We start from the raw sequence: 18,405 nt of genomic DNA on the forward strand, positions 1-18,405 counted from the left end.
GGTTTGCCTATTATTTATCTGGACGACTGGGTTGCCAGGTATAAACAGGCATGTCGATGCCTGTTACTTTTACTTGATTGGATAATAGAAAAGAAGCGAATTTTAAAGATTTAAATTCTGACGCGAGTGGAAGTGTGTGACAGAGATATCCGAGGTTAGAATACCGTGTAATAATAAAGGACACCACATTTCAGTCGCTAAAATTTCAAAGAAACTTATTGATATATACACCTACCTCTACCCTCTATAGTTTACACACCGAATATTACACCTCCTTATATTAAAGGTACCATCGGGTGCATCTCGAAGTCGTATGTCGATTTAGGCTCGGATCTTGGACTAATAATTTTACGTCATTGAAAGGCATCGCGTTTGATACGCGTGGTTGCTGTGAATTTATAAGTTACTTTTTGCGTCCTTGGTTTGGTAATTATTTTTATTACGTCTTCGTACTTGTAATAAAATTAGATACACACACACATATATATATATATATATAAAACTGTGCTTAAATTCATGATAAAAAATATACAGTAGCCTTAGTCCGGACTCAAAATACGTTAAGCTTCATTCAAATACATTTAGTATTTAGAATAACGTGATCGTGCCTAAGATACAGAAAGCCAGATAATATAAAATATATATGAGTATATCCATATATATCTATGATAAATAGGATTGAATTAAGAGTATCGATACAAATCTATAGCTTTTGTAAAAAAAAAAAAAAAAAAAACAATACATTTATCTCTTATGTATATATGTATATATGTATATATCATCATTACAGCCTATACAGTCCACTGCTGGACATAGGCCTCCACAAGTTTACGCCAAAAATAACGTGAACTCATGTGTTTTGCCCATAGTCACCACGCTGGGCAGGCGGGTTGGTGACCGCAGGGCTGGCAGTAATAAATGTAAAAAGGTAATAAATGTAAACACGGTACTTGTAGCAAAATACCATTTTTTATAATTTTTGTCTATTTGTCTGTTTGTTGGTTTCGGCTAATCTCTGAAACGGCTGGACCGATTTTGAGGGGACTTTCACTGGCAGGTAGCTGATGTAATAAGAAGTAACTTATGCTACTTTTATTTTAGAAATTTATTTATTATGTTACTCTGCGAACTGAACAATTTTTTTTTTCAATCCATGCGGACGAAGTCGCGGGGATAGCTAGTTTAAATTAATAAAATTTTAAAATAATTTTGTATTAACGGTTGTGGTGAAATTATATTGGCTTAGACGGTGGCTTAACGTGGGCGACTGTTCGTGGAATGATGAATCAAGGGATTGTTTGATTCTTACAAGCGCATGAACATGATATAAAGCTAAAATGATAATTGTATATTGTATACTTTCGAGATTTGTACGTTACGCGTAATTGGCAATCATCATTACAGCCTATACAGTCCACTGCTGGACATAGGCCTCCACGAGTTTACGCCAAAAATAACGTGAACTCATGTGTTTTGCTCATAGTCACCACGCTGGGCAGGCGGGTTGGTGACCGCAGTACTGGCTTTGTCGCACCGAAGACGCTGCTGCCCGTCTTCGGCCTGTGTATTTCAAAGCCAGCAGTTTGATTGTTATCCCGCCACCTGTCGGCTTTTTAAGTTCCAAGGTGGTAGCGGAACCGTGTTATCCCTCAGTCGCCTCTTCGACACCCACGGGAAGAGAGGGGGTGGCCATATTCTTTAGTACTGTAGCCACTCAGTACAGTTAGTAATTGGCAATATTACGAGTAATTATACCTATTAATAATTATCTTGTTCGTGATAGTATAGACACTGTGGTTTTTCGAGAACAAGTCGTTTGTATGTTGTGTGCGTTAATGATATATACAAATATTATAAAGCTGAAAGGTTTGTTTGTTTGTTTGAATGCACTAATTTCAGGAACTAGCCTATGCAAATGTTTGTGTGTGTTTTCGGATTTTCGACACAGGATTAATATCATGTTGAGAGTTTTTTTTTCTAATTAATTGTATTTACTTATTATTGTGTTAAAATAATGTCTGCGATTTGTGTGATGTCCCGAACAAAAGTGATTCTTTCTTTTGTTCTCAAGAAAAAAAAAACCGACACTAAATCTACTAGTTAGATCTCGCTAGCATTTAAATAACAAAACAAGCAAATATATGTATAACAAAAAAGAGTTGGTTGTCTGTAAAGTTGGTTTACAGACGACAGGTTAACGTAACAACGTCATAACAAAACATCTCCTCGGACGTATAGGCCAATCGAGTGGAAGAGAGATGGATGCGGTACGAGCGTACAATTAGCGTAATGGGACAATGAGTTATCCTTTTTCGTGTATGTAGCCGGCGTTCATCGATATATTAGACGTTGTCACATCAAAAACCTTCCGATTCGAGATCCACCTTACAATGACACAACTTTTACGGATTTTATCGCGGTTTTTTAGATGCCCGACGCTTTGGATACTTTACTGTCAACCTCGGTTCGAAATGTAAATTTTGGAGAGAAAAAAAATCGACAAAGAGTTTAAAAATCCAGCTGTGCTTTATGAAATGAAAACGTTACAGTTTTAAATGTTAAGAAAGTGCAACGGTTAGTACTCACCGGAGTTGATCAAAGTCGACATATCGGATCCGATTGCGTTTGTGTTGTCATGATGTACGTTCGTTGCATTATATACATCGTTCTATTCTTATCTCGCTGATAAGTGATGTTTTAAAGTGTTAGGTAAGATTGTTGAGTAATCGATGGTGATTTTTAACGTTGCACCTGCATTTGATCGAAATCGTTGCAATGATTCTTCTTATTGTTTCAAAATAGACTTATTATCTAAGAACCGTTGTTATGTATTAGCGCGAGTAGACCCTCTCGGGGCAGATGTTTGTGATCGTGTTATGTTTTTGATTCCAATGTGTTTTGGTGTGAACGTAAAACCCAGTCGCTGTTATATACCTGTTATAGAGAATTGTTCGCGAACACGAAAGGGAGCAGTGTAGTAAACTAAGTCTTTTCTCTTTAAATATTAGGGCTCTATTTGTATAAAATATAACAGATGGAATGGATAAAACTTTCTGATATATTTTATCTTTTTTCACCATCAAATTCATCTTTATCTGATAGATTTTTTTTATTCACAATCTGACGAACTAAAAGTTGTAATTTATTCAACGATATTTGATAAAGCTGTGTCAGATATCTTAACAAATGTTGGCCTTTATCAGAAACTGAAGTAGGACACACCAAAAATGATCCTGCTCAAAATGTGGAGCAGCCCGTCTGGGGAAATACTTCAACCTTACAAAAGATCGATACAAAAATCAATGTTTTTTAACGTTACATATTATTGATTTTTCCTCCTTAATATCTGCACACTTCTAACCGTTGCTACTGTATCGTATCCAGTTCCCAAAGGTTATCTGGAAGAAATCGCTCTTTAGAAGATCTGTGTATAAGATCGCCTTTGTACATCTTGTATTGTATCTTTCTTTATATGTGTCTGTATTTCGGTGTACATTAAGAATGAATAAATAAATAAGATCAGAGTCGACTGCTTTCAAGTACTGTTTTGTTTCCGTGGTGAGTAAGGTAGCCAGGGCTCTTCGGGAGGGTTGCGATGTTTCTAGTATTGCAGGCGTCCATAGCCTATGGTAATCTTTACGTTTATTTGCCACCCAAATGGTATAAAAATTGCCATTGACCCACAGTCTTGGTAACACGTGGATACAGCCACGTGTCACCATTTCGACAATTTACATTGCGATTACAATCGTGACGCCTTGAACGCGTCGCTTACTTTGCAAATTAAGCAGGACACGTGTCAGGATCGCGGGACGCCAGGCCGTCGCCGCATACCTTCAATGGCGTGAGCAGATTTTTTTTGGCGTTTTAATCCGCCGATACGTGTTTTGCGAAGTAATATATCTATGTGCAATATTATGTGACAACTATGTTGCCGTGTTTGGCGGCGATTTGCGTATTCGATTCTCGCTCGTAATCGATATTTGCATTTGTAAATATATTTCTTTACGATTTGGATGTCTGTCCTTGTGTCTGTCACCGTGCCCCCAAAAGCACGTTAAGCCATCGGTACCGATTGTTAACATGCACACCGGATAGCGATTGTTACTGATAGTAGGGAACATATCCGCCAACAAGCAGTGAGCAGGGTGGTAAATTAAGCACCCCTCCATCTCCTACATGGAGTAAGAGACCCAGCCGTGGGATGTTACAGACTGGACCAAAATCGTGATCATGTGAGCGTTCATAATTGTTTACATAATTTGCGAATTTTGTGAACACTTAGTTACTGATATGCATGTCAGTAAATGTGATTTTGTGTTCGCTGTACCGAGTAAAATGTATGTTTCTTGTACGTATGAAATAAATAAATAAAATTAAATGAAATTAAATTAATGTCACGACACGTTTGTGAATGATTATAGGATATGCAGTTTAAATTTTTTACTATATTTTTGACAGCTAAGTTTCAATTTGATCAGTCTGAATTTATGTATACCTATATACTTTTTTTTACACCGAATCCGACCTTATCGCTAAAACAACAATCTCTTCTAGGCAACCTTTATTAATGAATAGATATAAAAAAGAACACATATAAATATATGTTAAAATAAATAATTATGATTGCTAACAATTGAAAAATTGATTGATTGATTTGACATACACAGGCCGAAGACTGGCAGCAACGTCTTCGGTGCGACAAAGCCAACCCTGTGGTCACCAACCCGCCTGCCCAGCGTGGTGACTATGGGCAAAACACATGAGTTCACGCGATTTTTGGCGTGTACTTGTGGAGGCCTATGTCCAGTAGTGGACTGCGAAAGGCTGATGTGATGAACAAATGAAAAAAGAAAAACAAAACGACTTCAATGACATGGACCAGTAATACATATGTAGGCAGACGAAAAAATAGTCAAGTAAATACGCATCATATTGGAATGGGACTAAATGACAAACATCAGCTTTCGTATAAAAAAGGATCATCAAAATCTGTACCTAAACAGAATATACAGTGGAATTGAGAACCTGCACCTTTTTTGAAGTCAGTAAAAAATGATTGTCGATCAACGTTTGTCTTGTTGAAATTTTTATTCCCGATGACACTTGATGTTGGTCTAAAACTTTTCGGAATATCCAGAAGTTTGCGTTTATTAAAGGAATTACAAATTTCACTTGTAAATTGTAATTCAGTGTAATAAGTTGTTTTCCTGAATGACTAAAGCCATCTGTTAAACCTTGACCTTACTGATTTGCATAGATTTCTTCACAAACAGCCAGACACGTCATATGTGAAGGCGATGAATAACAATGAAAGTACATACAGTATTTCTTACTTTTAGTTTAAACTTTGCCCTTTGGCGCAATTTGTAGCAGAAAGCATTTTTCTGTTCCAGGAGTTGCGGGTTCGATTATCGTCTGAGCCTGGGTGTAATAATAATTTATGTTTGTTTATATATGTTTTATTTCTATTATAAAAAAAGTTTGCTCTATCAGTCGGGTGTTACCTATAAATATACCTATATATATATATATAACACAAGCATTAAGTTGCTTACCGTAGGAACAGACGACCGTGTGTGCATGTGATAATTATTTATTTATTTGTGAGATATTTAATCTATATTAAACTTGTTTCAGGTACTTTTTTATAAATCAAGAAGGAGAAAACCAAGTTTCTACTGTCGCCACGTCTTATTCCTCTATTCAATTATTTTCTTTGTACCTAACTACGGACGCGGCGTTTTTCGTAAGGCCATTTTCTTTTCCGTAATAATTTATCGATTCTTTTAAAATTAATATCAAAATAAAAGTATTCAAATAGGCTTCGAAGCGTCATTTTCCATTTTTTTAAATAAAAATTCTGTTCTCACAATAACGAAAAATAATAATAATAATGATCCAGTTCAGTGAAGTCGTTTGTAAGTGTTATTAAAATTGATTGCTATGCTGTGTTGCCAACCTCAAGAAACTAAAAAACGGCAGCTCACCAATAAAAAAAACAGAAGAAAACAGTAGGTAAAGTAAAAAAAGCAGATTTCATACTTACCTCGTATAATTAAAATAATTATCTACTTTTATTAGTTATCAGGACTCACATACATTGTTAAAGTAACATTATTTTCCACTTTCATTGAGGATCAATTGCCTCATCTTTACTATTTTCTTAAAATCATATATATTGTTGTTAAATTTATTTATGTGCCTTTTTGTGCCTTCAAATGAATACCAATCACTTATTTCGAATTTAACCGTTTGCTACTCATTTGAAAATTTAATGTGTGTGACCTTACGATCGATATTTTGATGCGTAATTAAGTTTTCACAATATTTATAGCAGGAAATAATCTTTACACGGTGGCGCTGCAAGTAAGCACAAAAGTTTCTTCAGCAATACACACAATTCACAGAACGGTTTAACATTTGTGAATGCTTGAAATGTTTTAAAATATCCGAAAAATAGTTTTTGGGAAATTTTGAACAAAGTTTCTACATGATTTCCCCGTGTATAAAATATGAATGTCAATCATATAAGACTGGTCGAGAAATTTCCTCGAATCCCCGACAAGAGTAAATACCGCCGTCCGGTATCATTGTGTATTATTATTTAGTAGTCATCAAAACATATTACATAGTGTAATAGATAACGCTGAACATTAATTGAAAAACAGTAAAAATTATGAATGAAACAGAAAACAGAGGCATCAATGTAGAAACAGCAAATCTACTGTTAAAACAATAGGGTTGGTAACATTGCTGCTATGTTAGCTTGCTAACAACTTACTTTAGCTTGCTTTTATCTTAATGTTTGACCCCATTACATTTGTAGTTCATTTTTTAAGAGTAATAAAAGGTAAAATACATGTTTATAGAATTTTTGTCTGTATATGTTATCTCGTTAAAGCGGCTGCGGGAATTTTGATGTAGTTTTTAGAGTTTTGATCTTGAATATCTTACTTAACCGTGCCTCGGAGAACACGTTAAGCTGTCGGTCCTTTCTTGTGCATCTGATAGCGATCGTTACTCATAGTAGGGAATCTATTCGCCACCCTGCATTGGAGCAGCGTGGTGGATTAAGCTCTGATCCTTCTACATGGGGAAGGAGGCTTATACCCAGCTGTGGGATACGACAGGCTGAAGCGTGAACGTATATTTATTTATAAATATTATGAGTACCTTTTTTTAAGCTTGCAAAACTTGTTAAGTTTATTATTATAGTTTTTTAAATAATAATTACTAATTTTTCTCTTATATTACTGCGCTTGAGTATGTAACGTGGACTCACAATTTTTTTTTAACATGATCGATTATGAGCGATGTACATAGATGTAATTGGCATGCTCGCTATCTTAATGTTATATAGATTAACTGATTGTCATTTCTGTTTGTTATGCTGTTAGTGTGTCTGTAAATAAATCAATAAATAATAGTATCACGGACGTGCGTGCATTGCTCTATCCGCGTGGCCACCTGCGCCGGTGCATCGTCCGGCCTTGATACATGAATCTCTCTCGTGCTTGACCCTCTTTCAAATCATATATATTTAATTATATATGCGCTAGTTTCGATTCATGACCGTATAAAGTAGAACGATGTATTTTTTTTACTAACGCGTTAGCGCAGTGGTCACCATCAGACTGGATGCACTGGTCTCGGGTTCGATCGACCCGACATAACAGTAAATTTTCAATATATATAATTGTGTTTGGGTGCCATTGAAAAAAAAAATTGACTTCAATTACATCGACAAGTAATACTCGTACAACATAAGTAGACCGCAACGTAAGTAAATCCGCGTTATCAAAGATTACTCAAAAAGTAGTGGTCTCGATCAGATTTAAAAGGAACCACAAGATAAGCATCAGCTTTCGATTAACACAAGAATCATCAAAATTATTTACAAAGAATAAACTGCTACTCCCCTCTAGTGGATAATATAGCTCACTACGTTATAGTAGATCTAGCCGTCTAACATCATTTGATCAATAGTCCGACCGGAAGTAGTTTTACTGGATTCCGATAGATGGCGGCGCGACAAAGTACGCACCGTCACCTAAATACGCGTCATCATCAAAGATTACTCAAAAAGTTCTCATTATCATCACATCACACATTAGCCTATCGCAGTCCACTAACGGGCATAGGCCTCCATAAGTTCGCGCCATAAATAGCATGAACTCATGTGTGTTGCCCATAGTCACCACGCTGGGCAGTCGGGTTGGTGACCGTTGGTGACTCATTATATATCGATCAAATTTAAACGGAACTACAAAACAAGTATCATCTTTCAATTAAAATAAGAATCATCAAAATCGTTATACCCAGTGAAAAGTTATGCGGTATAATACAATGTAGGTCGACGAATCAAACTTTTCAATCAAATCTCAAGAACTACTCGTTCGAATTGAAAAAATCTTTTTGTGTTAGATGGTCCATTTTCCGAGTAAGAACATAGGCTATATTATAACATTTTAGTACCTTTTTTTCTCTAGTAATAAGTCGTTAAAGTAGAGACTTCAGCCTGTAATATCCCACAGCTGGGCATAGGCCTCTTTCCCCCTGTAGGAGAAGGATCAGAGCTTAATCCATCACGCTGCTCCAATGCGGGTTGGCGGATATATTCCCTACTATGAGTAACGATCGCTATCAGGTGTACATGATAGCAACCGCGACCGGGAATCGTAAAAGTAATCGTGCCCTATTTAATTAGTGAGCTTTCAAATCCTTTATTTGAAAGTTAATATTAAATTTGATTCTCATCGGAATCGAAACGTTAAACGTTCGTATGCACACGCATCGGTTGCAGTGTTAACCGTATACGAACTGCTAGCTTTTATTCACAGTAATAAAATTGTCTCAATGATAACAACCAACAGATTAGCGTGCTCTCCAAGGCACGGTGGGGGACCCACAAGGACAGACATCCAAACTGGAAAGAAATAATTGTACAAATACAAATATACATCCCGCGTGGGAATCGACCCCGCGACCGCCGATGATTAGGCACACGCACCACTACACCACATCGGTCGTCAAAATACGTACTTTTTTGTTATTCATCGTGACGTGCTTCGATTTCATTCATTATGTTTTTTTTTTTGGTAAAAAAGGTATTTTAAAGAGTGACCATAAACGTATACGTCAAGGTCATCGGTTCGACAGTCCGATTATATCATTGATACCATCAACGATAGGTCCAAGTTACTTGAGACCGGAAGTTCTCTGAGCAGGCTCTCTTTTCTTCTGAGGTACTGTAGGAAATATCCAGCTCAATATCTGGAGCACCCGAGGAAGTACCTTGTATGTTGTAAGGAAGTACCTCGACCTTACATAATGCCACGGTATCCGCCTGCCATCAAGCCGACTAAACAGTTTTTTGCCACATTTGCAATACAAAAAATTGCTATTTTTTTGAAATTCAGGAATGGGATTCTCGTGGTTCAGATCAAGGAGTGGTATGGGAACGCGAATGGTCAATCTATACTAATATTATGAAGTTTAAAAGATTGTTTATTTGTTTTTTTAAGCGTGCTAATCTCAAGAATCATTATATTGATGACATTTACCGATGACGGCTATAGCCTATTTTTTTCTCATTAACACGCGTGAAAACGCGGAGTAAAGCTAGTATTTTATACTTTTCAATTCGACCGTATATATATATATTTTATGTATGTTCGGGGATAACTTCGTCATTTATGAACCGATTTTGATAATTCTTTTTGTTGGAAAAGAGATATCCTAAGTGTACCATGTTAAGGAAACCAGGATCTGATGATAGGATCCCAGAGAAATTGAGGGAAACCTTCGAAAATCCACATAACTTTTTACTGGGTGTACCGAATTTGAGGACTTTTTATTTAATCGAAAGCCGATGTTTATCATGTGGTCACGTTTAAATTTCATCGAGATCTGATTAGGGGAGAAATGGCATGAAGGAGCCAGGTTTTGAAAGAGCCACTTCTATTATTTCGTTAGTTCTACAAACATTTGACAGTTCACTGGTATCAACGGACGCCAGTGCATTGAGTTAAAGTTTTTGACACTAAAAAGTAAGTATTTTACTTTATTTAAGTTGTTTTTTGATATTTTATTGTAAAAAATATAGGTACATAGATTGTAGACTGAGTTTGTGGATATATTTGGCTTTGCAGCTGCATAACAACTGAGTCGCAAAAGTTTTGATATTGTTATTATTTTGAAGGTTATATATTTTATAAGAATAAGTTTTGAAAGAGCCGGGTGTATGGGTCGTAAAAGAGCTGACTCTTTCATAACCGGCTTGTTCATAACTCTGCATTTGAAATTTCAAAACCACCTGAAGCTCACGTAGAAAATGAGGTAATAGACCAGAATATCAGATCATCTCTCCATTTAACCTCTACTCCTACGGTTGCGATGCCGAGTACTTCAAGGCAACATATTATATCACCGGAAATGATAAGACCATTTTCTAAAGCGGGGCCACGACAAAACACGACAAGCAATAACAGAAAAATGTCGTCTTCCATCGTAACTGACACATCCGAAAAGAAAAAAATTAGAAGAGAAAGAGGATAATGCGAAGAAAACAAAAAATATTAAGAAGCTGACTACAAAACAGTCCATAAAAACCCTTAATAGAAAATGAATAATAAATCAAGAAAATTCCGTACTGCAAGGTGACTCTGATTCGTCTGATTCTATCGTATTGGCTGAAGTAAAAAAAAAAGGTTGTTCGAAGAAAAACAAACTCCAAAACAAAGAAAAATAGTGATGATTGCGTACTTTGTCACAAAACATATGAAAACAGTGATGAAGATTGGTTTAAGTTAAAGTTTTTTCTGGTTGGGCTCACGAATCCTGTGGCATTGAGGGGAAAATTAACTTCTTTTGCAAGACATGCTTCTGATTTTAATAAAATGACATTATATTCTAAAGTTCCTAAAAAGTCTGAATCTTAAAAGTTAACAAATTCATAGTTAACACTTTAAAGCTCAAAGTGAGCAATATTTTTTTGAAGTTGTTAAAGATTTAACGATGTTGTTTTTGATAGAAGATATTATTTTTTTGTCTGTTAAATTTTTGAGAGTGTTATTAATGACAAATAATCCGCCTGTAATATATTAAGATTATAAATATTATAATAGTTATGACTGAATAATATGTTAAGATTAATGACTTAAAATGACTGATAGAATTATTATTATTTTTAAAGTAGTAAGTGAAGAATTTGTTAGAATTGTTGTTTTTTTTTTTCTTCATTACTGCCTTTACAGTCCACTGCTGGACATAGGCCTCCACAAGTTTACGCCAAAAATAACATGAACTCATGTGTTTTGCCCATAGTCACCACGCTGGGCAGGCGGGTTGGTGACCGCAGTACTGGCTTTGTCGCACCGAAGACGCTGCTGCCCGTCTTCGGCCTGTGTATTTCAAAGCCAGCAGTTGGATGGTTATCCCGCCATCGGTCGGCTTCTTAAGTTCCAAGGTGGTAGTGGAACCTTGTTATCCCTTAGTCGCCTCTTACGACACCCACGGGAAGAGAGGGGGTGGCTAAATTCTTTAGTGCCGTAGCCACACAGCACTTTTTTTTATAGGACAATAATTATTATTATTGTGCATAATTTTCACAATTAAACTTTATAATACTGACTGGCTCATTCATAACTTTTGGTGGCTCTTTCAATACCGAAAAGTTATGTAACAGCCAAAAGACACATTTTTTAAAATGAATACAGCACTGATTTGTGTAATGTTTTTAAGGCTTTTTCTTTTGAAATGACAAACTTTAATAAATAAATAATAGTTTGACAAAAAAAATATCATTATTTCTTTCATTAAAAGTATATTTATTTGCTCTGTTTTGTAAACTGGCTCTTTCATGCCACTTCTCCTCTACAACTTTTGGAGTCATCTTTGATAATGCGTATTTCTTGACTATATTTTCATCTACCTACGTTGTATTACTTGTCGATGTAACTGAAGTCAGTTTTTTCTCGTTTGCCAGCAAACACAATAATTCCTAAACAAGATCTTACTTGCTAATGATGACAACTCGCTATATGCGGCTTTTGGCTGATAATATTCCACTAATTTGGTAACACTGCGATGAGTATTTAATGCTTTATGTAATTATTTATATTATTTACTCACATATTTTTTGTTGTTTATTTATAGGATTTTTTAGTTTTTTTTAACGTTGTGCAATTGTTTGTTTTATAAAGAAATATATTCAAATAATGTATTTGAATACAATAATAATACAATAATAATGAAAAGCGGAATTTAGAATTAGCGACTTTTTTTTTCATAATAGTTGTTTTAGTGAAATTTTGAATAAGGTACAGAGATAAACTTTAATAGAATGGTTTATGATATAAATATAACAAAAAAAAAATGTATAAAGAACATGACAGTTCTTCTAAGTCACACAATCAGCAATAATTTACCATAAGTATTTATTAAAAAAAAAAAAAAAAAAAATATATATATATATATGTGAAGTGACATGCAAGCGATTATCGACAAAAAACGATAGTTGTTGAAAAATTATTACTTAGTTTGAACGCTTAGAAGATTTTCTTCGTTCAATTTATTTATATCGAAAATATTTTTTAAATTATAATTTTAACAAACATAATATATAAATGAGAAATTGATATTTTTTTAATAAATACATATTTTTTTACTTTATATATAAAATAGAATAAAATTATATATAAAATAGTTGCTAATTTACTCACTTTTTATACAGCTACTATCCTTACACAGTGGGAGTAACATGCGCCGAAGTACCACAACAGAGACAAGCAAACAGACGGGCAACTGACACTAGCGACTAGCGCGCAGGACGATATCCCGACAGTACTAGCGACGCACGCCGACTCACTCCTAGCTATATTTATAAAGATTGTACTGCGACAGCGTCACCGTGACCCCTCTGTCACGATCAAGTTCAACTCTTGACTGTTTTGTTGTTCGACGTCACGGTACAACGGCACCTATCGTTTACAAGCACAACACACTTCAGCAGTCGCTGTGATTCCAACTGCCTATTCTAGTTTTCTATTCGTGAACGATTGAAGGTCATTATTGACTATGGATACATATTTAAATATTTAGTCAATTACTAATATCCGGTGGAGGAAATGAAAAAATATATATGATCCACCGACAATTGTACTTTTAAACAGTGTATAAGAAATGTATATTTTTTGGGGCTGTGTCCGTTTCTGATAAGTCAGTGCTGTGTGTGTGAAAAAGTGCTGTTTTACCTCAACTAATAAACTAAAATTAAATAGCTATTCACACGTTGGCAATACGAAAGATAAAATTTTATTGTGAATAGCGCTAAATATGTTTAAACTTTTATCTGCCGGATACCGTTATTAGCTATCGGTTAAAAAGGCTTCTAAATTATTATTGCATGAAGTGATTTAGTAAGTGTTTATTATATCAAAGTATTATATGTACATCCTCCGGGTGCTGGACTGACGATATACGAAAGATTGCCAGTGGAGGCTGGATGAGGACTGCGGAAAACCGGGATGTCTGGGGAGGCCTTTGTCCAGCAGTGGACTGCGATAGGTTGAACAGACCGACTGACTGATGTATATACTACTAAAATCTTTTGCGTTGCTAGATACACGACTTTCCAATATTTATCTTCGTAAAGAGGATTAATAATGAATAAAAAATTTCGAATGCAAGGTCAGTTTACTGGTAGGTTTCACCCTGAGGAATTACACATGGGAAATCCCAAAGAACACATTAAAAAAGGTTTCATACTTATGAAAATATTATTTCACATGTTTAATGATTTATATAATAAAATATAGTATCAATAATATGCGTTTCGTGCGTTCCTGTGGTAAATAAGGTGGTCAGAGCTTCTGGGGAAGGTTTGGGATAGGGTCGGCAACTCATTTGCGATGCTTCTGGTATTGCAGACATCTATAAGCTACCGTAAACATTTAGGTACCATCAGGTGGACCGTACGCTTGTTTGCCGACCTAGTTGTATAAAAAAAAACAACAAAACTTTTAGGGACAAGTAAAGTTTTACATTTTTGTCTTCATTTTATGAGAACTATTTCGCTCATTGTGGTATTTCATAATTTTATTTAGATCATTAAAAGATCTATAAAATGGCGATTATAAAAAAGTAGGTAAGTAGTAAATGTGGTCATTATTATATCGTTAATGTGACATAGTCATACATAAAATGTGGGTGTAAATCACAGAGAACGATTTATATGGATAAAAGATTACTTAGACATTATTAAAAAGTGTGTTAGTTAGAAAATACTGGTGGTTCTAAGTTGTACGTATTTCTGTATTTGGTGTTCTACTCGTTTTATTTAACTTACCAGATTTTTGGGATTAAATTAACCTAAAAATCTAGCAATCATTTAATCAAAACAAAAAAATATCTTTTCCTTCTCGTGGTAAAGTTCTATATTTTTTATTAATTTAAATCATAAATCAATAAATAATTATATTCAATTAATGAAGTAACTTAATGAAACAGAACTACCAAATACTTTAAAAGAATTATATTAACTACTTAGACTACTCAGGTATTTGACGAAAACGTATAACATACCATAATGAAATAAAACTTAGCGTACAATTGCTCTAATGAATAGCAATCGTATTTAATGTTAATAGACTAAAAGATGTTGCTATGCTTGTGACTTTTATAATTACTTTATCCGGACTATTACTCCCCAATCATCCTTAATTAGATCAGCGGCTTTTTCAGCAATCATCATTGTAGGTGCATTAGTGTGAGCTGCTGGAACATGGGGCATAATACTTGCGTCGACCACCCTTAGACCTTTTAAACCATGCACCCTTAAACGGGAATCCACCACAGCTTCCGGATCACTAATAGGACCCATTTTTGCTGTGCAGCAGTGGTGATATATTGTATTCGTTATCGTCTTCATTGCGCATATCCAGTAAGGGTCTGAATCAAATTTGTAATGTGCACATTGCGGTATTGGAATATCGTGTAATTTACTTCCATATTTCTGAAAAGCTTTTGTGTTCGACAGCTGTATTGCTTTTCTTATTCCATACAATATGACTCTCTCATCGTGACCTCCATCTGTAAAATAGTTAGCGTATATCCTAGGCTTATCGTGTGGATTTTTACTTCTCAGACTTATACGTCCTCTAGATTGAGGAAGTAATAACATTGGAAATACCATCCAAGTATGCTTGTCACTTATGGGTCTATAAACTGTGTCATATATTTCATCTTCAATAGAAAATACATATTTGTATGCAGTCTGAGAAACGATTGACCCACCGACAAAGAGTAGTTCCAAATCGGGGTAACCGTCTTCGTTACTTTCATCTGTCGTATCAAAAAACGCTATAGCTTCCGTACCCGTCGGTGCTGACAGAGGTCCGGTGTGGTGAGTGAAATATTGAATAATATTATCCATTGTCGCTACATTTTCAAATCTTAGCGAGTCAGTACTATTTATGAGAAAAGTAAGTCCACCTAGTGCCCAGTGATCTTGAAGATTGTATCCTACCCTTAAATTTACAAGTGTTGTAATATTTTTCTGCGTCAAATGCTCTTTAGGTCCAATCCCACTTAACATTAAAAGTTGAGGAGAATTAATAGCACCTGCGGATAGAATTACTTCTCGGGATGCTTTGATATGATATCTCTTATTATTTTTCTCAACTTCTACACCGTAAGCTTGTTTTTTCCACGGGTCTATAAGTATTTTCGTGACTAAAGTGTTCTTTAATATATGGAAATTTTTACGACTTTTTATTGGGTGAAGAAATGCTCGACTTGCACTCATCCTGGTACCGTTCTTCATAGTGAATTGGATGTAAGAATAACCGATTTGCTTTTCCCCGTTATAGTCGACAATCTTGCCTCCAGTTTCTAAGCCGGCTTGCAAGAATGCATCAGAGAGCGGTGTTCTCCAATTAGGACTTTGTATGGTCATTGGACCTTTTGTTGAATGATATTTCGTGTCATTATATAACTCAAAAATTTGCATATTTTCAGATTTTTTGAAATATTTTAGCACGTTTTCGTAATCCCAACCTGAAAATGTATGAAACTTTAAATATATTATGCAATAAAGTTTTCGTTTAAGAAAAATCCTTAAAGAAAAGAACGAAGAAAGTCATATTTACATATTTTTATAATGGTTTAAAAGTGATTTACCCTCATTTCCGTTTTCAGCCCATCTGTCGTAATCTCTCCGATTACCGCGTGTATGCATCATAGAATGTAGCACGGAAGATCCCCCCACTACCTTACCTCTCGGCCAAGAACAACGTCCACCACGCATGCCCATGCATCCGGCCTTCTGGAAACGGAAAGGCCAATGATATATTAGACCGCTCATTACCTTGATGTACCTATTGTGTAATGATTATACGTATTAGAACATCCTTATTTAGAGGGAGGTGTCCTGACTTATCTGCTAATTATTATTGCATTGGTATTATCAATGTAACTTGAAATAAATTTATCTTAACTAAAACATAAACAAAAAAAAATCTTGACATTCAAAAGTTTAAATTCTTAACGTAAAACTTTAAGTACGAAATTGTATAAATTCCTGACTCCATTAAAGCCTTGATGGATCAACGCCTTCAAGTGGTATGAAGGTAGATAATTGCTCTTCAGAATAATTTATGGACATATTACAATTATATCTTCGCGAGTATCCGCTTTCTTTGTGTCATAGTAAACCTATCGTCCTTGTTTATTTTTCCGCGTCATGCAACGCTATGCAGGACATGGCGTGAGCCAATTAAACGATAACAATAATATTCTTTATTGCACACCATAAAAAGATACAAACAAAAATAGTACAATTAGAGGAAGATGTACAAATGCGGTCTTATCGCTAAAAAGCGATTTCTTCCAGACAACCTTTGGGTATAGGATAGGGCATAGAATTATATTAGTTAAGATTATAATAAATTTAAAACGAACGAGGTTGGAAAATCATAGCAGTATTTATCTAAAACTACCTGACCTGGCGAACTGCCTAAAATATTTTTTCTTGTTTTTTTTTTTTTCAATTTTATTTTATACAAACCTTGACCTAAAATAACGAAAAAAAAAAACAAAAAAAAAACAAGAATCCTCTAATTATTTAAAAGTATAGAAGAAATGATTGCAAGCGAACGAAAGGATATTTTACGAGTAGCTTAAGAAACTCTGCATCCGAAGATCATCAGATAAGTGCCGTCAAACAGGCTACTTTATATATTAGTATAGAGAATATAATGTACCAAGCTTATTATGAAAAAGAAACCCGGCCAAGTTCGAGTCGGTATCGCGCACTGAGGATTCCATACAAATTTTTATTATATGATGTAACTAAAAATTTATGTTTTTCGCAATTTTAATTTATTTTTGTGCTATAAGACGATGCTTCGTAACAAATTTCAAGATTCTGAGTTCACAGGAAGTACCCTGTAGGTTTTGATTCCCTTGCGAGTGTTGACAAATTGCACTGTAAGCGGCTGTATCTTTTAATTGCGTTAGTTTAGAAGTTTATTTTACTCTACTTTGGAGCTCCAAGTGACAGTAGACCTGAGTATTTAATACGAATTCCAGCTTGATACCTTCCCGCGTTTCTGAGAAAAAGGGTCTTGACAGACAGATGGACAACAAAGTGATCCTATACCGATTCGGAATGTAGAAGAATTCGGAATGTAGATGTAGAATCGGCAAATCGGCATATTTCTATGTGTAAATAACTGTTTTATGTAATTTTTTTTCCGAGTGGTGTGCAATAAAATATATTCTATTCTATTCTATAATCCTGCACCGAATAATATGTTTTTAGACATAAGCAATATGTGACGACGCGTTGGCGCAGTGGTCACAGCACTGGTTGTTGCGCCGTCGGTCGTGGGTTCTATCCTCGCTCACGACGGAAATTCGTATTGGCCATACAAATGTTTGTCGTGGTCTGGGCGTTTGTGCTTGTGTTTGTGTGTGTTTCCGGACCCCCGACACAGGAGATAATCCTACTGGGGCCGTTGAGTGTGAAGCGTTTATTTTTTTTTACAAGCACCAGCTTTTTATTAATAAAAGAATCATCAAAATCGGTGCACCCAGTAAGAAGTTATGAGGTAACACATATAAAAAATACAATTGAATTGAATACCTCCTCCTCTTTTTTTTTTAAAACCAACTAAAACAAAAAGTTGTAAATATTGTATATTTTTATATATTTACACTTTTTTACACCTTGCAGTGTAACCCCATTTAGATTTGATTGAGATCTAACGATTACTTTTTGGGTTATCTCCAATAATGCGAATGCAATTGTGCGTAAATAACTGTCTTTTTTAACCGACTTCCAAAAAAGGAGGAGGTTCTCAATTCGACTGTATTTTTTTTAAATGTATGTCACTTCAGAAC

The 18,405-nt window shown here is 35.1% G+C and overlaps 1 protein-coding gene and 1 long non-coding RNA gene across 2 annotated transcripts in view; both read left to right on the top strand.

Moving 5' to 3' along the window:
- Positions 1-18,405, top strand: part of LOC123663574 (flotillin-2) — a 324,503-nt gene that overhangs the window by 73,974 nt on the left and 232,124 nt on the right. The gene's annotated exons all lie outside the window — the stretch shown is intronic.
- On the top strand, positions 6,033-17,260 carry LOC123663581. Its single transcript, XR_006744684.1, has 3 exons — positions 6,033-6,111; positions 12,170-12,180; positions 17,251-17,260. It is a non-coding gene; the product is annotated as an uncharacterized LOC123663581 (long non-coding RNA).

Source organism: Melitaea cinxia, chromosome 20 (assembly GCF_905220565.1).
Source record: "Melitaea cinxia chromosome 20, ilMelCinx1.1, whole genome shotgun sequence".
Taxonomy (NCBI): domain Eukaryota; kingdom Metazoa; phylum Arthropoda; class Insecta; order Lepidoptera; family Nymphalidae; genus Melitaea; species Melitaea cinxia.